The sequence below is a fragment of the Ptychodera flava genome, chromosome 2 (assembly GCF_041260155.1).
Source record: "Ptychodera flava strain L36383 chromosome 2, AS_Pfla_20210202, whole genome shotgun sequence".
In the NCBI taxonomy this organism is placed as follows: Eukaryota; Metazoa; Hemichordata; class Enteropneusta; family Ptychoderidae; genus Ptychodera; species Ptychodera flava.
The window spans coordinates 40337162-40363943 of record NC_091929.1 but is presented as its reverse complement, the minus strand read 5'-3'; the positions used below and the strand labels follow the sequence as shown (position 1 = coordinate 40363943).

The 26782-nt window shown below is 38.7% G+C and overlaps 1 long non-coding RNA gene across 1 annotated transcript; it reads right to left on the bottom strand.

The window, feature by feature from the left end:
* Window positions 1-9124: 9124 nt before the first annotated feature.
* On the bottom strand, window positions 9125-21635 carry LOC139120550 (uncharacterized). The gene is made up of 3 exons (XR_011549114.1): window positions 21376-21635; window positions 15827-15916; window positions 9125-12489 (listed from the first exon to the last, which is right to left on the bottom strand). It is a non-coding gene; the product is annotated as an uncharacterized lncRNA (long non-coding RNA).
* Window positions 21636-26782: the final 5147 nt, after the last annotated feature.

Below are 26782 nucleotides of genomic sequence, written 5' to 3'. Positions count from 1 at the left end.
TAGAAATTGTCTCGAAACCTATAAACCGCTTTCTCGTTCAGTAACACATTAAATTGCCTCCCATTGTGATGCGAATCATGTCTTGCCACCCCTCAAAAAAGTGGGGTTGACCTTTTCAATCGATCGTTTCTCCTTTCACACAGCAGTTCGTGTTGATCACATCAGATTGCTTGGGTCTATCGATCTCGTAAGACTTAGACTACTATGATTTTGTAACAATATTGTTTATGTTTATGTACACACTGAAGAATGGTTTCTGTGAATACTGTCTGACTTCAACGTTGACACCAACCACAGACATCGATCGCTCAGTTAACATTCTTTCCACTTGCAAAAAATATCGACTTTTAATGAGTATAGAAAAGATCATAAACGAGGGAAAATATCAGTAAACTAATGGATTCGCAGCCATGATTTCGTCGAAGGAGTAATAATAAGGCTAAATTACAGAGAGGGAGAACATACGGTCAGACAGACAGATATGTGGATGGTGGATAGATAGATAAAAAAAAAACATACAAACATACATACATACATACATACATACATACATACATACATACATACATACATACATACATACATACATACATACATACATACATACATACATACATACATACATACATACATACATACATCAAGACCAACATTTGTAATCAATTAATTCACTATGATCGTTAATTCCACAATTACACAGATGTTTGGATATTGTATTCTCACTGGTTACTGTAATTTATTCGATTACAAATTTTTGGATTCAATGATCAGCTACATAATGAGTAGTAAATCTTACTAAAACGTAGTACATATATCTATATAGAATCAACAGATTTGGGACCCTCTGCAATCTTAGGCGAAATATGATACTGGGTATGTCAAAATTACATGAAGTATATTTTCCCCAAGGATTTTTAAAGAGTGATCAAAAGAGTCACTGGCAATTTAATCGATTACTTCCAAATAGCTTAGATTGTCACTAGTCACAAATTCCTATAAAAGCGCACGCAACGTTCAAGAAGAAACAAGATTTCCAGAGACCATTTTCGGATGAAGTGAAGATTTCCTACTGTCGCAGATTTGCTCGATGGAATATCCATACATTTGGTTATCGAGACACCATCTTTTGGTTCAAGTCTCGTTTCACTCGTACAATGGAGTATCTGGGTAGTGGTCTTCAATATGCGTTGTTTATTTAAGAGTTAGATTAAATTGGACGCGTGAAGTGTATGACGCTGTAAAGTAAACATTCGGGGATTTTTTTTCATATAAGAAATATCAACTTGTCAACATTGCTCTTGAAACCTGCATGATTTTCTCACTTAACACTTAGGTATTTGTAATAATAAATTGACAAGGATTATTTAGCTATAAAAAACCACACACAATCCGTCCAATTTCAAATATTGTGACTAGTCACGAAGCCCTACAACAATCCGACCAACGCGTCTCATTCATAGCACGTCAGTCAAACTTGTGATTTAAAAATGACGTCTGACGATGGCTAGGGTTGACCTTTCACCCAACTCGAGTCATATGTCATCTTTCTATCTGCTTCCAAATTTTCCATGAAACATTTATTTTTTGCAAATTAATTTTTATCAGGGATTTGAGTGTTTCATAGACTATTAGCATTTACTACTAAGATATATCAAGCAACTCACATTTTACCTGATTAAATTTTCATAATTGTTTGTGATGTTTGTTAAAGTTTTGAGAGAATCGCTGAAATAAATTTTGTCAAAAGCGCAGACGATATTTATCTTGTTTAGGATTTAATAATTCGTCTGGCAAATTTGTCTTGCGCGCAAACTTGACACCAAATTGAGTCGGATAAACTTGGATAAAATGCATATGTTCATTAAAGCGAAAAGTGTTCACAGTTTCATTTTTTATTGAGAGAAAGAATTATGACATTTCCTGCTTTGTAATTACTTTTTTACTATTTTAATGCTACACACACTACACATAGGATATCAATTGGTAAAATTGTCCGCTACGTGTACTGTAAGCAACTATCCGAACTCAGTATTTGTGAATTGAAATAAAGTTTCACAGATATTTGCGAGAAACAATATCTGCCGACTGTTATTTGACCCCTTACCCACTACGGTCACGTGATATGTGACCTGTAATGTCTGGATGTCTTCTATACATGCTTTACACTCTTGCATCCTAACGACCATTCCATATTTGTCAGAATCGTTGATTGATTTGGTTCGTTCTATGTCAGTCGGTTACCAAATTTTATGACGTCATAAAATTTGATGGAAGTTTTCGCGCCAGAAATAAAGTCCTTGAAACATCGAAAGTCTCGCTTGGCCGTTCTGTCAGTGATACTGTCGATTGGATATCGCCGTTGTCATGGCGAGTCCGTGCACCGCGTTGGTATTAACCGAGATAAGCTTATCGACTCTCTGTCTTATCGCAAACAATACTGTGATATCATTATCGTCTGCTAGCGGCTCATTTCAAAAAGAATATCGACACTCAGGCTGAGTGGCGAGGTGATACACTTGACCGACCAGTGTGTTGAATCACAAATAAACCACGCAAATATGACTGTCGATGATTTGATAACAATACCGACTTCCTGCTGTTTGTTTTTAACTTCAGCTATTTCTCTCCGTTCTTCCTTTCGCATTTATCCTTTTCCTGGTCTTGCTTTGGTCGCAAATTCTGCCGTTCTCATGTTTGATCCACCTGCCTGCAATGTCTCTGTTTTCCACCTCGACTTATGTTTTCGTTGTTTTGGCTTTCTTTGTTTGTGCGCTGGGTCTTTATGTCTGTTTGTGTGTTTATCAATCATAGAAGTATCAATAACCATTGTTGTAATGTTTGAAAACATCTTCTTTTCTCTGAAATTTGTTGGTGACCAAAATGTTAATCATACAGACAACGGTGTATCGTACACAGCGTGATATTATCTTGCTGACGAAAAAATGTTAGTCCGGAGTAAAAGTTAGTTTTTAAAATTAACGTATGATATTGAGAAAATCCATGTAAGTCTCGATACTTATGGAGTACAACGAGTACAATGTTTTAACTAATTGATAAAAACGTCCCAAAATCACATCTATCGACATCTATTCGATCCTCTGTATTCAGGTACGTATTAAGGTAGTATGGGCCTCGAACTGTAAACGACAAACTTTTGCTAAAATTTTCCACAAGGAATCTTTCAACCATTCTCTTTCAAAATCAAGAATAAAACTCGGAGGTCACCGTCCAGATTTTGGTACCGTAAAAAATTAACCAAGATTTTCCATATTTGAAATTCAAAATGGCCGCCATCCCTGTGTTAACTCTATGGAGAAAAATAAAAAGTTTGATTTTCAAAAACAAACTAAGACGGTGAAAGTTTTTCTTATTCACAGGGTTTCAAAATGAACCCCCACAAGTGGTAGATCAGAAAAGAATTGAAAAAGTTTGAGTCCAAATATCTGTCCCTGAGGCGCTTTCCACTTTAAAGGATCATGATAGCCCAAGTGTTCAGTAGTTGAGCCGAAAACATGACAACCGTGTGAGAGCTAATAAAACAATGGTGTTGTTGACAACGATCAACCTTGGAGTGCCAAGTAATATGGTGAATGACTATCTTATTGATACCAGGTCGTTTTGTTGTCATGTATTGAGTCTGAACTTTTGCATTGAATTTTGGTACCAGCAAAGCGGCTGTGGTCAAGCTATTCAAAGTTTGAGTAGCACTGGAGAGAAACTTCAACTGGGCCCGTAGCGTCTTCACGTTACGATGTAACAATTGACGCAAAGTATAGTGTAAAGACGCCGCCGGGTTGCTTGGATGTCCTTTTATGTAATAATATTTGATTTCAGATAGCGTTAACTTCGATTCATTAAGTCAACAGCAATACTAGATTGCATTGTTGATCTCAGTCAGTTTTGTTTAAAATCATCAGTCACCACGCTTATGAACAAACGTTTGACATTGAAAGAAACTAAATAAATCATTTTTGTGCTTTTATTCAAATAATGGAACCTTAGAACAGCTTCATGAATCCACTTAATGCCAAAATGTGAATAATTGTATTTGATATCTATGTCTCTCCGAAAGCCATAAATACTTCAGGATTTAATATCACAGTAATTTTGATTTATTTCGGTTGGTAGAGTCATCAAGGTTTCTTAGTTGAAAGGTGAAAGATGAAATGTGATCCACTACTGAAAATGTCGATTAGGCGTTTCAAATAAAATTCTTTGTTTGCCGTCCGCATGCTGGTAGGTTTTCAAAGAAAATTAAGAAAACAAACAAAATATTAACACTATTACAATAAAAATATTTTTTTCCATAGGAAACAAAAAAAATGAGCTGATGTCAATACTTGTGTGTTTTTGTCTGTGTTTGTTTATTTCTCCTATGGCTGGCTGGTAGGTGTTCCAAAATCGAAGAACGGCAAACAAAGAATTTTATTTAATTGGCCTTATGATGTTAAATACAGCCATGTTTGATGAGCTTCATAGTTACTCTTCCCATACAAAATTTAGCGTAAAAACTTCAAATTCTAGGGAAGATGTTTTAAATTTCCAATCACAAGTATTGAATCAGACGTATTCGACTAAGAATAATAAATAAGTCACATGATGACCAAAAGCCATCCAATTGTTGACATGGAAATCTCATGGTATAAGCGATCGAATTTTGTTCGCATTCACGCAGCGTTTTTTATGTAACGTCAGCGACATATGCCAGCAGATTTCTCGGCCAGACATGTTCAAATGGTTATGGGCGTTGCCCCGTCTCTGCCATGCACACAAGACAACATAGCGGTAAACAGCTATAGGGTCGTCCATGAAAACTTGTTCGTAGAAAATAATCGGCGGGGCAGAAATTACAAAAAAGCTCTGCAGCCGCTGTGCTTTTGCAAAACGTATTCGCATGACAGTGAACTTCAAAAGTGTACAATTATTGGGTGAAAATATGCATGGCAGCAATGCAGATCACCCTTCAAAAGATCAAATGTCCATCCCAAAGAATTGTGGGCGTGTTCAGGGACTGAGCTATCACTGTGCAACAGTTCATATACTCACTCTGGGCGTTATGCTATTCTTCGCAGTTGTCCAGGCAACGGCGTGACATTCGTGACCTTTCGATACTGAGGAGAGTGAAATTTTTGTTGCTAGTATATCTCGGGTTGCCAGATATATCCCGGGTTCAGAAACTTAGATTTCAAAATTAGTTCGATTGGCAATCTTTGAATGAGATTGTCATAGAAGGCGCACTTTTTCAAGTTTCGATGGCCGGAATTTTCTGGAGTAAATATTTTTTTGTTTATTTTGTCGAGGCAGGCAGTTAGCTCAGTTTCCATCGCATTCGGTAACCTGAGCCCACATTTTCAACAAACGTTAAGGTCAGGTGTAAAATCAACAACCGTCACCATGAATCAATAGTGAACGAGGTATTCGCTTTGAACGTTTCCCGACAACGTCGTTTGTCCATTATGGAGTTTGCGTTCACCTGGCACGCGCCAGCGTTACTCCCGACAACCATGACAACCGTGCTTTCAGAAGCCACCAGAGCGCAAGCGATCCGATCAGGGGTCACGTGTTCTGAAGTCTTCTCCACGTATTGTCTTTATTTTGAAGTTCACAGTTTACTGATTATCCGAGTTATCTGATTCATTACAGCATATTTAAGGTAAAACTTATTTGGTGTTTTCTTTTGTACGAAGCTTGTTGTCTGCCAGAATTATTTGACGTGTCGTAAAACAACACACAATTCCTCACATATGCAAAAATTAGGTCGTGATCTTCGCTTCGTTCTTGTAACCATGTGGTCTTTGGAGTTTAGCCGTGCAAACAGAGCTCATTTTTGTTTGCTAAATGCTTCAGTAGGTACACCTAAATTTTATGTGTTTGTTCGCAGTCTCGTGCCATCATGGAATGAAACGTTTACACATCGGCTCTGCTATGTATTGTAAGAATGTCGGAACGAATTTAATATTTTCTTACAAAACAAAATATACACGATTAAGAAAGCTAAATATTTGTATAAACGTATAGTACCCAGTTTCGACTTAAAAGTTTAACTCCATCATTTTGCGTATCAGGCTGCACTTTACTTTGTCCCTCTACACTGGGGTTAAGACACCCTAATTCTCGCTCAATTTTACGATTCATTTCAAGTTGTTTCATGAGCTTTATTTCGATAATTTTACAATTCGTTTCACGGAGACGCATAATCCATTCGATCTGAGGTTCATCGTGGTTCATTCATTTATTTTATTGCCTTTTTGAAATATTTGACTTACAAGTTCGGCTTTGCCTGTGTTTGTATTAGTACTACCCGTCCTTGGTTGTATGTTCATTTCTGTTTTCATCCTTTGGCGGATAAAACTCTTTTACCAGAGCTTTCTGTTTGTATGCGGAGATTGGTTTATTCGGACTTTCTCATTCAACCGCTGTCAGCCACCAGACACTACAAGTTCACGATAGCAAAACATCAGCAGGAGATATATGATAGATGTGACCAATTTTCAAAATCAATATCAAGATTGGTTGATTGTATGTGATTCTGATCTATAGAATGCTCCCCTGAGAAAAATATTAACTCCAAAATTTTAAACACTTTTCTGGCATACCACTTGTGTACAGTTTGTTGGTAGATGAAGTGTTTATTCTTGCAACATACCTTCCTCCTTGCATATTTTTAACGTTTTAATTTGCTCGCTTTTCCGAGGCAAGATAGGAAATTCAGTTGAGATAAATAACAATGATATGTAGAGTCGGCGTGTTGGGGACTAGAGTAGGACCCGTCAACAAATACACACATTTAGATGTCATATAGGAAGAGAAATTATTCTTGGTTCTAGTTGCAAATGAAATCTTTATAGTCAGTTTTCTGCCTGGCCGGTCCATCTTCTTCAAGAAGTCAATTTCATTGGAGCACATTGTCATCTTTAGGTCTTGATGTTGAAAAAATAACTTCTTAAATCGCATTCAGAGATCTACTTTGATGAAGTTTGAGATCAGGAGGGTGGTATATTCTGTAAAACATAATCTCCGCAATTTGAGTTTCAGCACATTTACCCATAGCTTTCATCGCAGGACGCCGATCAAACTTCAGCTGCAGGCGGGGAACCTGAAGTTAAAATGTCACATATCCTAAGTGAGTCGGTCGGTAAGGGTAGAATTCGGTTCATTCTATAACTTATACATTTTGATTATTTACCTTCACAGATGATCCACTGGGGGTCGGCGGTAGAGAAGACTCTTATTCTGCAGAGGTCCGGGCCATAGTCAACCTGTTAATTTGCTATTCATTGCACTCACAACCTGCTCAATTGCCTAGAATAAAAAAGGAGGGTGTGTGAGTAACTTGTCACAAGGGGGCGCACGTTGTCTGCATGATCAGGTTTTTGAAGTCTTTCACGTGGTGCTATGAGCCTTCGCTCACAAAACTTAAAAAAGTATCCATTCTGAGCGCGCAACTCTGAAACACGCTTAAGGGAAAGTTATTAAAAGACCGTATTTTGCAATTTTTATTGCATGTATTATGAAAATTACAAGCCTAACGCTTTGACAATCGTTGACATTTCCGCTGGCAAAAATTGTATACTATTTTCTGGCAGTCTTTCTTAAATTTGATCTTGATGTTGAAAATGAATTCCAATCTACTTAAAAACTAGGATCTAAGAGTCTCATTGATGAAATATGTTGGACATGCTCATGAAACGGAGGCAGTAACACTTTTGGACTTAGATTAAAACCAGTGTTCATTCAAATAAACACAAACTTGGTACTCCGCACTAGGTCGTAAATTGATGATAAGTATTTCATCAGAACCAAAACGACTTATCAATCGATGTTCTTTTCAATCCAGTATATGACATATTTTAATTACTCTCTGGACTTTCAGATACTACTTTTTTAAATTGGTTTGCAAACTGAAAAAAACAACAACAAAACAAAACAGTAAAACAGGGGTATTTGCATAGGGTTTGTCAAAATGAAACTGTGATGCAAATTTTACATCCGTATTACATTTCATTAAATATCAATAGAAGACCTTTGTTTATACAAAAATTGGCTTTTTGCAGTGAATGCAAATAGCGTTGTCTCCCTTTTACTCAGTATTGTTTTCTCTGAATGACTTTAGCTGATCGTTACCTAATGCATGGCTTTATCCTTGTAGAGCATTTACAAGTCCAGACTAGGTTTTGCTATCGTTTACGTTACTGCTACACAATTCATGAATTTCATCAAGAGGCGACAGGCAGCGAAAATAATCAGTTCTTCTCACGGTTTTGCTGGCTATCTTTTTCGAAAATGACACTCCTTGATAGCCAAAATATATTATTTCCTTTCATCTAACCGCTTACTTTGTCTTTTGGGGCCTCTACTTTAAATTTAGTGAACCCCGACCATGTGTTTACCAGGCCTGTTTAATACACAACCACATTCACGCATAGAAAGTTCCTAGTCTTTTGTCACTATCGAACTACGGGGCGCAGTTTAAAGGGTAACATGCGATATTAGCCTTGCCGGTGGCTTTAGTCCCAAAACGATTTGTGTCGGAATGTTATTTATAGTTTAAACTGCGCCCTCAATCAGCTTGGTCGGTTGAGAATGGAAAGGAAACCATTTCTGGACGATGAGGGCGCATGTCGCTAAATTCGTGCATTTGAACAGCAACAAATACGTAAACGGGATGTACGCTCGGATGCACGTGTTCGTAAGTACAGATACGACGGGGAAGGGTATTGATCCAATTGACCATGGTAAAATAGTATGCCTAATAAAGGTTTCAAAACAATTTTACCATTAAAATTGTTTATTTTATGTGTCGAAAATAAGATGCAATTTTTATATTGGTCTTGAGGACATAAATGTGATAATTCTTCCATGAAACAGACGAAATTAGTAATGCCAACTTCCATTGAAAAAAAAGACAGAGAATCACCATTTGTACCGTTAGGAAAGAAAGAAGGTGTTATTTTGTATCTGAGTGTAGTTGAGTAAGAAGTGTCGTTGGTCACACATACCGTGTTGTAAAACATATTTTAAACTTGTTACATAAAAGACGTCATAAAAGAATATAGAACAATTGTGTACCCTTCACAAGTATTTCATGTTAACAATGCTCATACACAAAGACTACGCGGAGAAATTACATGTTAAGACCTTTTAATTCCCCAGTAAAATAATACTGATCTACTTCACATAGAAAACAGGCTTGATGTTTGGCAACAAAGTATTGATTAAGAAACGAAACATTGCCCTAATTGAGTGTATGCACTGGAGAGTCAATAACACGTTGTCCATTTCAACTTAAATGCCAGGTTGATATAGTCAGTGATGACGTCATGCTAATTAGCATAATGGTCTTCCATGTTGCTGCTGCTGTTCAAACTGAAGAAAAATAAATATGAAACATGGACAAACTATCTGAGAGAAACTCGCTTGATTGGAATTTTCGTTATTTTCCTGAAGATTTAATGACTTGAATCTTTCGGGACGGAAATTACAACAGGATTTGAACAACACAAAATATACGGACCGTTTGGCAGATAATATGGCTGTATATTGACCCAGCTGTTTTAGAATGATTAAAAACTACTTTACTGGCACGATGTCCCTTTCACCGATGGGTGAAATTGTAGAACACAGGTCAATTCTGTACATTTTGATTTTGACTTCCAATTTCAGTGACAGTATCGAACAATTTCCAAACATTAAGATGCGCAGATATTTGGATTTTAAATTTGATCCGTCAGTGGAGATATTAGAAGCTCCATGAGCAAATGAACGTTTCATCTGTTTTTTGTGACGGTCGAAAAGTTTGTTATTCCCTACGTTGTTTGTCTGTAACCTCATTTTGCATTGTCGCCGCACGGTGACCCCTAATTTGCATGGAAAAGTATGCTTTGAAATATACCTGGCAAACATTTTAAACTCTCACTGTGGGAGGGCGTGCTACTTGCAGAGACGACAGTGCAAGTTTTTACATTATTTTCATTATTTTATAAAATTAACACATAATATTTTTTTTTTCCATACAAAGTTTATGACTCTCGATTTTTCTAAAATATTCCATGTATTTTGACAAAAAATTACTTGTCAAAAAATATTGAACAGCAAACATACAAGCATGTTGATAAATTGAACACAAGGTATTCGGAGACAGAACAAAAGAACACTAAAACATACGTCAAATGTTACAGCTACGGGAATTTTTATATTTGTTTGCAAATAGTTCAGTTCAACATAGATTCAATCAGTTAGTATTATTCGGAACTGGCGGGAATTATTGGCGGGAATTATAAGCGGGAACTACTGTACAATTCGGCGGAAACAGGCAGGACATATTTCTAAGTGTGGGATTTTCCATGAGTAACCTACTTCAGAATTGCTAGCGAACTTTGTGAACTGTACTTCAGCCATTACATATGTTAAAATTTATCTGGTCGTTGAAACCCAAGATTAACATGATCGAAGAAAACTTATCATTAATGATGTCAACATTTGGAAAGCGAGCAACATTTGGGTAATTTTAGGAAATACCACCTGAAACGTTTACATCGAATGGGCATATACGTACATTTGGTATTCATAAGTTTCACAAAGTGTGACGTTCAAGTTAGTCGACAGAAAAATGAAAACAAAACCTGGTTTTTGAGCAAGTGAGTTACGAATGCCCCTTTTTGCACTGAGATGTCGATTGTGTAGCTCGACGGTTGTTTCATGAAATACATTTCACAAGATGACAATCTCTTATCGGTACTTCAAAATACCTTGGGATAAATCGTATCCTCATTCTTTTCTGCATATTTTACTTGACTAAAATTTAAAAGCTTAGAAAAAAATCTCCCTACTTAAAAAAAAATTAATAAACAGTTTGGCACTGATCAAATTGGTTCTTATTTGCACTTGTTTTCAGATTTCAAAGTTCATACTGAGAACTGAACCTTTCGCGCTTTCTTCGATTCTTCGTCCGAGGTCATAGGTGAGTTATGGTGTACCGTAGTCGCTGAGTTTCGGTCTTTCGGGTTGAAGAGCGACTTTGAAGCAGCATTCACACGTCGCCGGACACTTTCGCTGATCCGGCGCCATCCATACGGCGTCTTGCGGGCGTAGAAACATCGACCGAAGACCAGGAGAGCGGCGTACGATTCTCGACTGTGGTCTCTCCATGTACGGGTGGTTGATTCCTTCTATCGACCACTGTCTGTGAAGCGACTGGGCTTGATGGGATTTACGGTGATGGTTCCTGACTTGGTGCGGCCGTTTCGATGTAAAATCATCGCGGTCCCAAGCTTCTTTCGCAGGGCTTTCAGCATGTCTTCCTTCGAGCGAAAGCCCTCTTCTGTCGTTTTGAGCTTCTGTCTGGCTTTTGCCGCTGACGGCTCAGCGCTTGCGCTGCGCGTGTTTGCATCGTCGCCCGCCGCTTGCGACGACGTCTTGTTGCCGTCGCTTCCGGCTTGCTGAGGAGTCAATTGTAAAATGTTCAATCCGGGCAGCGAAGAGTGGCTTTCTGAACGCAACAAATTTGATTTGCTATTACTTCGGGAAGTTGCTTTCGGCCTCTCGGTTTGACCTCCGAAACTATGCGACCGGGGGACCATTCCAGGTAACATATTACTCCTGGCCGAATCGGGAGTTTTCGGTTTAACTTCGGCTCCGTTGCCGACCTTTTCTCCTTGCAGAAGGATCTGGCTTCCTCTCAAGTCTCTAGGCGTCGACTCAGCAGTGTCTTCGGCGGAGTTAGTGTTCATGCCTTCAACACCTGTGTACACGCGACTCAAGCTCTGCGTTTTCTTCGCTGGGTATTTCTTCAATCTCTGATATCGAAACTTTGTCATGTTCTTCTTGCCAAATTCGGTGTCGAGTTCGTCTGTCGCATGGCATAGAATTCAATACCATTGTTGAAACTGCGCCTTGTCAGCTCCGTCCTCATCGACAACGTCGGTGACGGTGAGTAAAGTGAACTAGTACTTGATTTCCCCGGGATGAAAGTGGCCTTCAGGCTCGACTCCCAGTGTGGAACACCGGATCGCTGCATTTTAGCTCCAGAGGACGCCGCCATCATTACAAACAAATTTTGATTTTAAAAAAGGCAGACTTCGACCCTGTGTCACAGCGGTTGAGACGAAGATACAAAAAGCCACGTTAAATTACACTGTTCCTTGAAAAACCATCTTGTAAGTGGAGGTAGTATGTCACAAAGTGGTCACCCGGTATCCATTGTAACGAGTGTTTGTCGCAATTGACTCGAAAGAAAACAAGCCAGGGTCTCGCTCCACTGCGCACGCTCAATGTAAAACACCAGGTAACACTGAACTAATGTGCAGATTTTGTAACGCTGGTGTAATTAATAGCTAGATGAAGTCAACATGTTAAGCACTTAACACAAACGAAGACTGTTGTATTTTGATCAGTAGGGGGCGGGATTGGAGAGCCCAAGCGATCACAGCTTGGGACCAAAGCGTCAGGCTGCCTTCTCGGTTGCTAAGTTATCCACCATTGCACGAACGACTGAAATAAAAAGAGAGAAGAAATAAGATTTAAATATTCTCATGAGAATAAACGAACAAGTTAAAACGTACCAGCTATTTCAATTTTACAGCTTTTATCGTCAACCACATTTATAGCTGATATTATTACACTATTTCCATGACCACTGGGACTCTGCCGTGAAAACAGAGTGTGATCTGCATTGTGTGACATCCATGTAAATCCATAGATATGGCTGAATCGATATGGGGGTGAGTGTAAATATGGCCTACTCCATTCGCTCATTAATGCTTACATCATGCTATTTGGGGAAAATCCAAGACACAGAAGACAGGGGGTATCTATAGGTAGAATGCGCCTCAGACACAGATTCGGATTCTCAAATATTTACTATACTTTTCTGTCAACCACGTGTGTGGGATAATTTTGAAACTTTGGAATAATTGGAGTTTTTACTGTCTGTTTTGTGAAAATCGAAATTTTATGTTTCTCCCACTTAGTTATAATATACGATGGTTTCAAACGGGCTCGAACCCACAATGCACGGCACCAAATCACAGGGATGGCGGCCATTTTCATGATTTTTTCAAATATCGGTAAATTTAATGTACTTTAATTCCGCGTTTCCAAAGTTTGCATGGTGACCCCAATTTTTATTCTTGATTTTGAAAGAGAACCGTCAAAAGTTTCCCTGAGGCAAGATTGGGCAAAGGTATTATCCACGCCAGTACCTCAGCACCTCGAGTTTCGAAGTCTGAGTGTTTGATCGGTGTTTAGCCGGCAGCATTTGAAGAGCGGCGTGATACGTCATTGTTTCTGTACTCCACTCCGTTTATGTGACGAATTCAATCGTAACGTCATTGATTATGTAATAACAAGTGTTATTTATGTAGTTATGTTGACGGCTACTCTAATGGTGGAGTAACCGACATTTTTCTGTTCATTCAAAGTACTGAATACCAGGGCAGAATTCATCAGTTTTTGACTTTAATGTGCCAAATTGACGAGTTACAGTGTTTAAAGCCGTCAGTTAAACCACAGACAGTATCTGAATGTGGCTTCACGTTGATATTATGTATTGCTTCTACCTTCGCCAGTAGCCATGACAACGCGACCCATACAACCTCATACTGAACCTTAGTTGCAGTCAATGATGTCACGTGACAGGTGAATATTTCTGATCACACAAAAATGCTTAATAAATGTATTTCAACTTTTTAGAACATCGATGTTGCCAAAATTTCGAGTATGTATAAGAACATCAAGTTAAGCGGCTTAAAAATATGATGGAAAACACGCATGTGCTTCGACGTTGTCAAGAACTTTTGATTATATCTGTGGTCCACTTGCATCGTCTCTTGAAAGGTTTTAGATTGCAGTTCGAAATAAATGAAAATTTGTTGGACGAGCCAGCATTGACTCTAAATTGTGTCAATTATTCTGCAGATAGCTACAAACGTCGACCGCAGTTGTATGTACCGAATTGTCTTCTTTCTAGATCTGCTTTTTTCGTAGCAAGGACAATTATAGCAACTGTGACGCAATAGTTGTCAACATCTGTCATTTCAATAACCTCCTTCACCTAGCCGAGAGTATCTTTGTTTGTGCAACACAACAGCTCAACTAATTGGTCTTCGCATCTTATTGTTACCGATTTGAAAATCACAATCTAAAGCTTTAATGATTTTAGAATGTGGTGTTATTTTTTGAGGCATATTAATATGCACGGTGGGTGCTCCTCATTGTCCACGAACCCCTGTGCTGTGTAATCGTTGGTTGATGTTTGAAGTGGTCAGCCAGTCTTGACAATACGCTGACATCATTAAACGCCTACTTTGGGTGATGTGCTTTGTTCTGTTCCTTTGAACCCAAGGCATATCGGTAGATCATAATACGAGAACGTACGCCTTTGTCGCCGTTGTAAATATGCGTTCTTCCTAAAAATACACACTGCAGATAGTGTAACATTAATCCGAGAGATGGTAATTCATGTTATTAAAAAGTAGATTGCCCACAAATGTTCAATTTCTCGCTTCAGGAACTTAAATTTGAAGACGTCAATTGAGGCGTGCTGGAAGGACGATATTTGAAACAACACAGAGGAAACAAACTGGAAAATTAATCACGAATTTTCATGCTGAGCCAAGTATCTGCTTTCAAGTCTGTCTGTCTGTCTGTCTGTCTGTCTGTCTGTCTGTCTGTCTGTCTGTCTGTCTGTCTGTCTGTCTTTCTGTCTGTCTGTCTGTATCTGTCTGTCTGTCTGTCTGTCTGTCTGTATGTATGTATGTATGTATGTATGTATGTATGTATGTATGTATGTATGTATGTATGTATGTATGTATGTATGTATGTATGTATGTATGTATGTATGTATGTATGTATGTATGTATGTATGTATGTATGTATGTATGTATGTATGTATGTATGTATGTATGTATGTATGTATGTATGTATGTATGTATGTACGTACGTACGTACGTACGTACGTACGTGTGTGTGTGTGTGTGTGTGTGTGTGTGTGTGTGTGTGTGTTATGTATGTACGTACGTACGTACGTACGTACGTACGTACGTACGTACGTATGTATGTATGTATGTGTGTGTGTGTGTGTGTGTGTGTGTGTATGTATGTATGTATGTATGTATGTATGTATGTATGTATGTATGTATGTATGTCTGTATGTCTGTATGTATGTATGTATGTACGTATGTATGTATGTGTCTATGATAAAATGTACCTGTATCGGGTAGGCTTTGAGTCTCTGATGCCCTATGTTTGGTGTTCGAACACATAAATGTTGGGCTGTGTCGCTACACGTGGTTGGAATAGAAAATGAATTCCGTATACCATTGCTATACAGGCATTTATGAGGTATTGAGAAAGGTTCAGTATAGGCTGTATTACGCTAATTATATCAGCGTACGGTTGTAACAGTGAGTCAACCTACCATGCTTTCTTGATCGTGTACTCAAGGACATGAGTTGAATTTTGGTGAGTGATTCACATGTACTATGCCGCTGTTTTAGTTCCAAACAACCTGCGCCACTTTCATTCTTTGATACAAGGTTCTGGAATTCAACCTGTTGTCAAATGATCCTTTGAGAGTCTAATTTCATCGGACTACGTGTTTACTGTCCCAATCAACTCTGTGTGGCATCACCTTGCGGCGTGTTTACCGTGATCATGCAACTCACGTTAAGCCAGATCGATCCTCGAACGCCCGCAGGAATAACTAAATAACACAGTCATTGCTGGGCCGACGAAAACACCTTCGACCACAAAATCTCAAAACACAACAGAACTACAACGAGAGGACTTCCACCAACATATTCGGAAAATAAGGTTCAAACTGTCTCACCTATCGAGTGAAAGCCGGCCCCATGGATGCACGGTACAAAGTCGACGGACAACACTAATGGGCATGTCCGACAGGTCGCCAGGGTTTAATCTGTGAACAATGAATCGTGTTGTCATGATAAACAAACAAGTGAATCTGTATGGCAGGCCGCGGGCCCTCATGTCATTTTGTGCCGAACCCTTTGGCAAGGGTGATGCCTGTACGTATTCTTTTCCGTTTTTGAAGGTGGTTTTTGACAATGTAACACATATAGCCGCTATATGGATAGCACGGAGCCATTTGTTTTCCACTATGAAGTCATTTCTGAACAGACGACAAAAAGTGACTTTCGACGACAAATGTTGACATTCCAACGTCATGTTGTGTGTTGCTCAGGTATCAGTTTTAAATGAAGTCTTAACAAAAGCTATTACAACCTCTTAACAGTGTGGTACGTATGCAATTATCGCCGATCAAAATTTAATCTGATACGTCCATGACCTTATGACCTCTACAACGACACCTGTAAGTCACATTGGCAATAAAACGTTATGTCGTTCAACAATGGAGTACCGCCGACCAGACAAATTAGGGTCACGTCTTTTCGGATCGTTTGCCGAGGGGACGAGACACCAAGCGTTTGCAGGACAGCAGCCAGTAGGTTACACCGTGGTATTGTGTAAGATTTCCATCTTTCGACCCTGTCTTGAGTCATATTTAGGTAAAATTGAAACAAACTTAGCCGTGATGAAGGACTTGTCGAACAAGTAAACGCACAAGCGCAAGGGACTAACAACAAAACAAATGAACCGAAAATCAATTAATTGTGTCTCACAACGATAAACTGAAGCCTGTCATTCGAACAAAGAAAATAAAGACACCTGTCATAGGGGCTTCCTGACCGTTTTTTCCCTTTATGTTACTTATTCCAGTAGTTTTCTCCGCAAATACCAACACAGAGAATGTGAAATCTAGCGTTTGAATAATACGTCACAATGCAAATTTTGAAGATCCGATGCTTCTCATCATATCATGACCGATACCATCATGGTGTTCATTTCGGCATATACCCAAATACTTAATTTGTGTCAATCTTAACAGGGAATATGAGTATATAGCAAAACTTTGTTTGCATTAGACAGGGAAACTTTTCACCTACTTCTCTTAAAATGTCAGAAAGCATTGCATCCTGTTTGAATTTGAATTCGGGAAACTTGATTCGTACTTACGCCAAAGAAAGTTACTTTTAAGTCGTTAGCTTAGGAAGAATCGTCAAGGTTCACAACAGAACTAAGATATTCAATATATCATTATTACTCGCTTGATTTTAAAACACATAGATATAATTCCTGTTGTGGCTAAGAGTAGCAAACTTTGATGAAGTTCATTATCAGCAGGTCTATTCAGAGGGTGAATTACATTTTAGTTTTCAAACTAAGCCAACAAAATGGGAGCGCATTCCTTCATGAAAAACTTGAAGACCTCCTGAAACATGACGAGAAACGCACGCACGGGGCGTCTCATTGTTTTTGGAATTTGGAAAAATGTATTTTAAACAGCCGACAGGGTACCAGAGGGCAACAGCGAGAATGCAGAGTAGACAGTTATACGAGATCTATAGCATGCCGAACGAGGTGGTATACAAACTATGCATGTCCAGTTCGCGTTGAAACACGATCAGTCTGTGTAAAAGTACTAAGGGTATGGACAAATTGAATTTGCAATCAATCCAGACTATGGCAACTTGTAAATAATACTCAACGTAAACAACTTTATAAAACTTTTGAACAAAAGATCTAACTTAGTGCAATCGATTGGCAATTTCAAAGTTAGACGAAAGAATGCAATAATTTATATGAAAATTTCTCAACCATAAAGAGTCAATTGTTTTCTCTGTTCTGTAGTTTGAACTGCATACCAGGTTTGGTATTTATGTTTGTGTTTTCATTCAAATAGTTTGGTTTTCGGATAAAAAGAATTGTTCAACGGTCCGATGCATTGTCGTGAAAAAAACCAACTAGGTTTACCTACAGAAGATGTAAAATGTATTAATTTAGGACAATGCAAAAATTGAAGCCTAAGTTCGATAATTATTTTTAATTTGTACATGAAAAACGTGAATAATCATCAGACATTTCGTCAAGTGAAATTGCATTCATTTATCAACGTTTTTAGTAAAAGTATTGTACACTCGTTTTTCTAACGCAGAGCAAGTATAAAATGTACCGTCGATATGCCGTTTCATTCTTTAAACCCGAGTTCTTTCTCAGACCACGTCTACATTACATTAAACTATTTCGCCATACGCTTTTTCGTTAATTAACAGAAGCAACAACGTAAGAAGATTGACTAAAACGGAATTTAGTAATTAAAAATGGAGAATCATGGTTTGCCTCGGGCTTATTGGTTGGCTGAATTTAAAGACGGTCGGGTACAAAAGGGTTCATGTTCATCAGATAGCTATAGGTAGAAATCATGTGACCTGTGCCAACCTAAAGTCGAGACATTCCGAGTAAATGGTGAACACTTTAGCTGCCTTGAATAATAAGCCTTTGAACATGCTCAGAACTAAAACTCTTTCAATTCTGTTTAATATTTACAAGTAATAATGAAAGGTCATACCGTAGAACAGTGACATAGGTCGAACATTAACCGTAGGAACGGGACGCTCAAAGGTCTGTCTAATTTGATAACACGTGATGTGTATCATGGCAAATCAACTTTAAATTGAATCACCCTTGTACATTCGGGTCAAGTGCGTCGCCATAGTGATGCGGAAACACCAATGGTGACCAGATTTTGAATGTACAGTACATACATTGTTCAAGCCAAGCTAATGTGTGATTTCATCATTGAAGGAGTATGAAATGAGAAAAAAAGTGAGTTTTTCAGTGATAGAAAAACTATCGTTTATTCCCTCTTCTGACGATATTGATGAAAAGAATGCGAATGAAAGTTGAAGGAAATTCAATGCACACATGATTATTAAAATTCACAATTTTGTTTTCCTATTCTTCTGAATGTGCCTATATTACTGTTATGAAGTCACGGAAGAGCTCTTGGTCGAAGTGGTTGATTGTTTTTCATGGCCTTGTAAATGAGTAATTAACAGTTGTCAAATAGAATAAATTTTCATACGAGAGATGAGGGCTAGTAAGTGAATATTAATCGAATTAATGCCAACCGAGATTGTACAATTGGAGTCAAATGCTGGTTCAGCTTTCAATCATAAGCTATTACTGAACCAGTCCCGACGAAGACAAGATTTCATCTTTTGTTTTCTTTATAAAACGAGTTAATGAAACATTTTTATGTTTACGAACCGCTTATTGTGTGATTACCGATATCGGACCTAATAACGATTTAATGATACAACAACTCTGACAATATGCCAACAGCCCCAATGTCAGTGAAATAATTCAGCTGTTACATGCAGTCAAGATAACCTTGACATGAATTGAAGCTCAACAAACGAATATAATTCCTTTTTTCCCAGTTGAAATTCGTTGACTTGACGATTGGCACAGCATATAGAATCAAAAGGTATCCTGCAAATGGAATATTCTCATACCGAGGCAACGTTAAAAATGTCATATCAGATGAAATGTCGAACAAATGATATTATAGATGCTGTCTTCCAGTTTTGAGTAAGGTACTTGAATTTCTCATCATTTGTTGAAAATTATACAGACAGTATAAATATTCTACCATAAATCGTTTTGCAACAATTAAATATCAACATGAAATGTAGAAATTTTAATGTAAGACGCAGTGCAATTTACTTTCAGGACGATGCTCCATTATACATTCTATCATTGAATAAAGTTAAAAGTATCCAAATTTACATTACGGAGTACTTTAACCCGCGATTGCGTCTCTTTGACTCGTTTCCTTGACAACGTTAATATCATATTTCCGGTGTCCATTTCACTCGACGCGGTCGGCTTTTTGGAAAACAAGACATTGTAGATCGTAGGATGACACCAACAAGCTCCAGAATACAATTTTCCCGGTGGTTGGAAGATTGCCTATTTTAATATTTATCGTCTTTTGTTGGATCTCTGCCATTTAACTGTGGTAGGAATTAAAATGTTCGACAACGAAGATTATTGAACATTAAATTCTCATTAATTACTTGTCGCTTAGGGCCCGGGAGTCGCTATGGTTTGGAGTTGGTTAGAGTAAATGACTAGAGGCCTGAGGAAGACCCTCTAATCTGTTATTCATCGATTCGTGTCCATCCATCTTCAATTTAAACTTTTAAGCGCCAAAGTCAATTTTTGTTGCCTTTATAAAATATACCATTGTCAATTTTTTTGATATTTTTTGCTAAAATTTTGATAAAAAGTGTAGCCAGTGAAATGTAATATACATTTGGTCAAAAATTATCAAAAAGTCGGAGTCGGAGCAAAGCGTGAGTGTTAAGGTGGAATGTGCTTCCTGGATTGATATTCAAGTTCACGAGTTTGTTGATTATTTTCCTGCCTACTTTTAACTTTTATGTGCTCATTTTTAAGCAATTAGTGTAAAAAATACCTCTCAGGCTCTTAGTTTAAAAAATCAATAATCTTATTTTTTCCCTCATAGACTTAACACTAGGATGGTGGCAATTTTTAGTTTCAGGTATCGGTAAATTTAGGGTAATTCGTTTCTCTAGTACCAACGGTGACCCCTGATTTTTATTCTTGATTCGCCAACAGAAAGGTTGAAAGTTTCATAGAGGAATGTTTGAGCAAAAGTCTAAGTCTTTCACTTTCGAGACGCATACTACCTTAATTAACACCAGTGAACCATGGACGGCATAAGCTTTGCTGTCCAAAACATTATTTCTGTTCGTCATATAACGTTGCCGCCGGCTCTACCGTTCAACGTGTTACGCTGTGCAACCTGTTTAAGTGCAAAAGGAGGTTGTCCATACATCTTAATTGAATACATGGCAGTCTGCCGTTCATGATGTTTTCCATCACAATAAAGGATGATCGAGACTGACCTGGGACTAAATATAGAGAACCATTACCTATTCTTACATACCAACAGAAATAACAGGGACAAATCATAACACAGATATCTGGTCCTCAACGCGTAGCCATGTTAGCTCTGCTCGCAAGCTGTCTCACTTTTTGAAATGATATTTTCGACTCAGAAAAAGACGAATTTTAATATGTGTACACACGAGGCACTGGTTGCTAGAGCAACCAGCAACATGTTGGCATTAAAATATAATATATTCTAACTTGCAATTATTTTGCCACTAAGTTAACTCATTAACGTGAAAGATTTTATCGTGATAGATACTCCTAGGTACAATTAATTTCATGTCATAGGCCCATGATCTGCTATCCGGCATTGTCATATTATATACCTGCATATTTCACTATGTGATTTTAGATTGAATGACTAATAAATTTCTCAGCCACATTGATTTATGAATACATGAAGGTTGATTCAGATATTCATTGCAAGACACAAACATTAAAATCTTATAAAAAGCAAGCGGTGTAAAAACCTAAATGGGGTCAGTATACAGAAGGGAGCTGTGAATAAGCTCGATCTAAAGATGAAGTACGTACCGTACAGCAGAACTGCCCGCCCTATTTGATCTGTTTCACCGTGGTGGGGGAGATGTGTTTACCGTGCAGAACACGTCGAAATGGTCGGTTTCTAGCTAGCTCATTGCTGGGGCAACGGCGGAATTGGCAAGCCGAAAACCTGATATCCGATTCTGAGCTTGTTGTAATACTGCTGAAGCAAAATCTGTAGCGTGAACTCGGTAAATGAATGAATACCTTTAGCTTTCAGCTAGACGGGACAATAGACTATGGCCTGACATGCAGACTTCAGAATGGATTTGTAGCATTCATTACCTGTTGTCATAGTGACCGGTGCGAGAGGTCATTGAAAATCGATGACGTTATCAGTGAGCGCTGATCAACGTCATAAACCGTTGGATTACCTACATATTATGTCGTTTGTTATCGGAGCTGCCGGCTTGGCCGCACGTACTGTTCTATGAGTACAGTGAATTTAACGTCGTTTGAGTAATACTGTCTTACGTCAAAATAAGCCTTATCCGCTTACATTTTTGTTGATTAACTGTTTTTGCAAGGATTCTTGAATTGAAACGAGTCAACTTAATAAACCGTTTCAATCAATAGAGGAAGAGTAGAACATAGAGAAGTATTCGCCAGTCGGTAGACAGCCTATCAGCAGTACACAAAGACTGAATTGTGGAGGTTTGACCCATCGCCACGACATAAACGGTATTATTATTCTGCACTTTATCGATCTGTGTGAAATAAATCCTTCGTTTGATTACACTCAAGGCATGTTTATTCACTCCGCCGAGTCAACACTGCAACGCGTGCCGGGACTTTGCACTGTGACTCGAAAATTTCAGATCGATAAGCGCTGTTCTCTAACTACGACATTGTAATTCGCAGTTATTCACATGTGAGTATCCGAGTGTCTACGCCACATTTAGACCGTCTCCGAAGCGTTTTGCAAGGCGAAAAATCTCACTCTTAGGGCGTCGCCCGCACCACTGACCCCCCAGCCTAACAAGTATCGCCGTGAGAAAAGTGCTGGAGTGAAGACTAAACATTAGTTTTTTTAATCGAACCGGTGGGCACTTTGCGCACGCTGAATAACTTAAGAGACCGGTCAGACAATCGATACTCAGAGTTTCATAAGGTAGAATGTGTTTAACCTCGGGAGAAAGTCTACAGACTCTAGAATTTTTATACTTTTCTGATAACCACTTGTATGAGCTCCATTTGAAGTTATGATTTTCACTGTCATATTTTTTCAATTTTGTTTCTCATAGAGCAAGCTCAAAAATGCAATGACTGTCATTTTGAATTTTAAACATCAGAAAATTTTATTAAGGTAATTTGCTTCTCTTGTCCCAACATATGCACGGTGGCCACCTAATTTTTTTCTCGGTTTTGACTAAGAATGTTTGTAATTTTCTTCAACGAAATTTTGAGCTAAAGTTTAAGTCTTCGAGGCGTACAGTACTAAGGTAGAACGCGACTGTCACAAGTTGGCCGAGGGGTAGGCAAGGCCGAGAGATTCAAATTCATTCAAGGGACCCCCAGGCCGAAGAAACTGCCCAGTCCCTTAGACACGCAAAGGATATATTCTTTCTAGTGAGATAAACTTTGAAGCTGATGAGGGCGCTGCATTGCCAAATGAGTGGCCGACTGCTTTTGGTTGTCATCGTGTACTTCGCTATCCCGGTTACCCGTACATACTGGGGTCAGTAATAATGCACATGCAGGGAAAAAGAGGAAGAGGAAGGAAAGAAAGAGAAAGAAAAAAAAAAGGAACAATATCAAATTTATCAAACAGGAACTTGCTGCGTGGATTCACCGAAGTACTGAAGTCATGCCAATGTTCTCCATTAAAATGATTCGTAAAGTGTGGATAGCCTTAAAGCCGCACTTTTCAATCCCTGGTTCTCGCATTAGTTGAGTTCTCCTCCCAGTCAAACACATCGCCAGTACGATTGTTTGATTTCTATAACATTAATTACACAAACTGATTTCAATCTTTGTCACCGTTTGCTAATCCTGCAAACAGAGCTTATATAATCGTTTGATTGGCGGTCGGTTCAAATTGCCAACGGTCATTTATTCCTCAGCACAACACTCGAATTTCCTTAAAAAAACGTCTTCCAGTCACGTTATAATTTGAATGTAACCACTGAGTTCTATTGGCAGTAGCTTCGTACTGACGCTTGGCAGTCTGTCAGCATTTTTGCGGTCGGAAAAAAACTAAAAAGTGGCATTTTCTGGAGCGTGTGGCCCTCATGTTACCTGCTTGGTGTCCACTTACACAGTGAACGCCGCCATAGGTTGGCACCCTTTTAAAGGGAGGCTCCGCCTTTAACTGCGATTTAGCTTGCACTCTCCTCAATATTAATTAATGCCTTGGCAAAGTACAGGTACTGAAGTAACCGCGTATAGTAGAGACAATAAATAGGCTTCGCTCTATGATGACGCTTTGTGCCTAAAGCATTTTCTTTGTATCGGAAGTAAACGTGTTCACGATCAGTTTTGCCCACTTTTTTGTTCGCAAACCAGTTTGTAACACAATAAAAAATTATTCATCTTCACGATCATTACAATACTCTCTTTCGGAATAGAATTTTCTGATATTGTTCCTACCAAAAAAGGACAAAGGCCAGGGTTGTGCGATCGTTACGTAATGTTACTCAACTCTCTAATCACTGATAATACATTTCTAGAGCTCAAAAAGGTGGGACGTGTAGACGATTGTGAACTTGAATTTGGTCAGTTTAGTTAGAGAGCGTGGAGAATATGGCCAACACAACGAGCGATGAGTTGATATTCTTTGTAAACTTAGCGGTGGTGTGTTCACAAATGGTAAAAAGGTAGGTCGATTTAATGCCGGGTCGGTATAAAGATTACAGGTTTACAATAATTTGCACCCGATGGGCAGTTTTAGCGACATTCACACTTGAAACAATAACTTTTCGGCCCGAGTCTGCTTAAAACAGCTGGAATTATCGGGTCCAAGATGGTATTTGAGAGCGCGAAATATTACTTTTTTTGCCAATTGTGAGGATTATGACATTTGCATCTAGCAAGTAAGTATTTTTATAAGACACTGCATGTGCAGAACGTTAACACCGGATGATAAATGAGACTGTGTTTCTGTGAAATCGTTTCCCTATGTTGCATCCACTCACAGTGAAAGTTTTTAACATTTCCCAATTCAGGTCACAGAGTCTAATGCAGACCCTGAGATGACCCTGCTTACGTATCTGAGAACAAACTGTATGGCTAGTACGATGTATTCCATGCAAGTATGAGCCAATGCCTGAAATAAAAATACAGCGAGCATTTATAAAACATGGTGACCCCATCACCAAAGTCAAAACCAGGGTGACCCCAATTAATCCACCGCCCCAGGCTGAAGAAACTGACCAGTCCCTTACTATATACGCCATCGTATTGTATTTAATGCGTCGCAGCAGATTGCAGTGAAAATAAGACTTATTAATAATGAACTATTCACCATAATATAGTCAGATATTACATAGTTTGTATCATCGGACAACCAATCGACCACTCAGATTTTCAATTTTTTATTTATTACAGTGAATTTCAAAATAGCCTCGAATTACAACGTGCTTTGGTGATAAGAAAAACGTTTTTGGCAATAGAAAATGACGCCACATGCATTCATTACAAATGTTCTTCTTCGATAAATTTTGCAACTATTTAACCCAATACGACGTTCCTTGTGCCACTTATCTTGTTCACATTGGCAACCCAACTGAAATTTGGGCCGACGCAAAATAATTGTCCTTTTGGGATTAAATTGGTCCGTGTCCACACTTACCGGTACCAGAATTAGGGCCGACGTAACTTTACCTTCCTTTGTGACCTCTGACCTGTCAAAGTTCAAAATGGCGCATTTGAATATGCACGCTGTTTCTACTGTTCATGATTTCCTGTGTTTTTACGCACAAGAAGGGCAAATATGACTACCACTCACCCTTTAATCATCGGAGAGATCTTCACCATTTATTGGATGAGCATATGGTATATATAAGACCGCGGTGGAGAAATAACCAGTGCGCGGCATTTTTGACATGCCTCTCTAGTCTATTACATGCACTGTGGAATCGAATGACATGGTCTCGTTTGCGGAACAAAGGTTGGTGGAAGTTCTGCGTACATGGGGATGATATTAAAATGTAAAGACTGGATTGAAAACTTTCGATAGGTGTAAACTTTAGTTTCAAACGTCGTTTGTTTTGTGCGAATAGGGTGATTAGTTCAACTTCGATCCATGGCGGAGGCCTGGTCAACTGGGACCAGGGCCGACATAACGTGTCCATACTGGCGATTTGCGTCGGACCAAATTTTGCGTCGGCCCTGAGTCGGCCCTGAACCCCCCTTCTAACCGGGACCAAACTGAGTCGGCCCAGGGCCGACTCAGCGTGTCCACATTGGTTTTTTTACGTCGGCCCGGCCCAGGTCCGGACCTGGCCGACGCAAAGTCGTCAATCTGAACGTGCCAACTGTCAACATCGTCAGTGTTGCCTCTCCCTTTGAAAAAGTCACCCGTACACTGACTTCTTGAACATTCTAATATTGCCTTTATCGCATTTCTCGGCGATGAAACAACAAAGCTTTTTTCTCGGTGTAGTGTGTACGGGTCGGTACAAAAATTGGTATTTCCTACACTGAATGTGTTCTGTATTGGGTTAAATTGTTGCAAGATCTATCACAGGAGACAGGAACGTTTGAAACGGATACAGTTGGCGTAATTTTCCATCGCCAGAAATGTTTTTTTTATTATCAACCAAGCATGTTGCAATTTCAAGCTATTTTGAAATTCACTGTAATGACAACTAAAGGCTACTGTGTTTTAGCGGGCAGTGGGGGATAGTTTAAATGCAAAATCTAGCTTTAGACGATGCATATAGTTTGCCTCAGTAAATTGAGAAAGCAAATGACTAATGATTCACCATAATAGGCCTATATATATTTGCTACCCCGTAATGCCACTAAGTTACCGTAGCTTTACCTCCCATACATTATTTTCCAAACCTACGCAGATTTTCTCAGGTTACAGAGAAACAATTACCTACCTGCAGTGAGGTATGGCGAGACAGACGACGCGGAAAACGTTCACCTCATTTATAAATGAAAATAGATAATAAAACAATGTTAAATGTAGATCTCAGCCCTGCCTGACATCGAGATGCAACTTCGGCTTCAACGGATAAAGCAACCCCTCCAAGACGAATCATTCAACCTTCATTAAAGGTCTTTCGATTCACCACAAGTTAGAGAACGTATTCTTAGAATAATGTACGGTCAAAACATTAAGCATTCGAAGCTGTTGCACACTTGCCTATGTAATGATTGAAGTTTGGAAAATGGCAGAAGTTTAATAATAATAACTTGCAATCTAGTGACACAGACCTTTAATATTTTA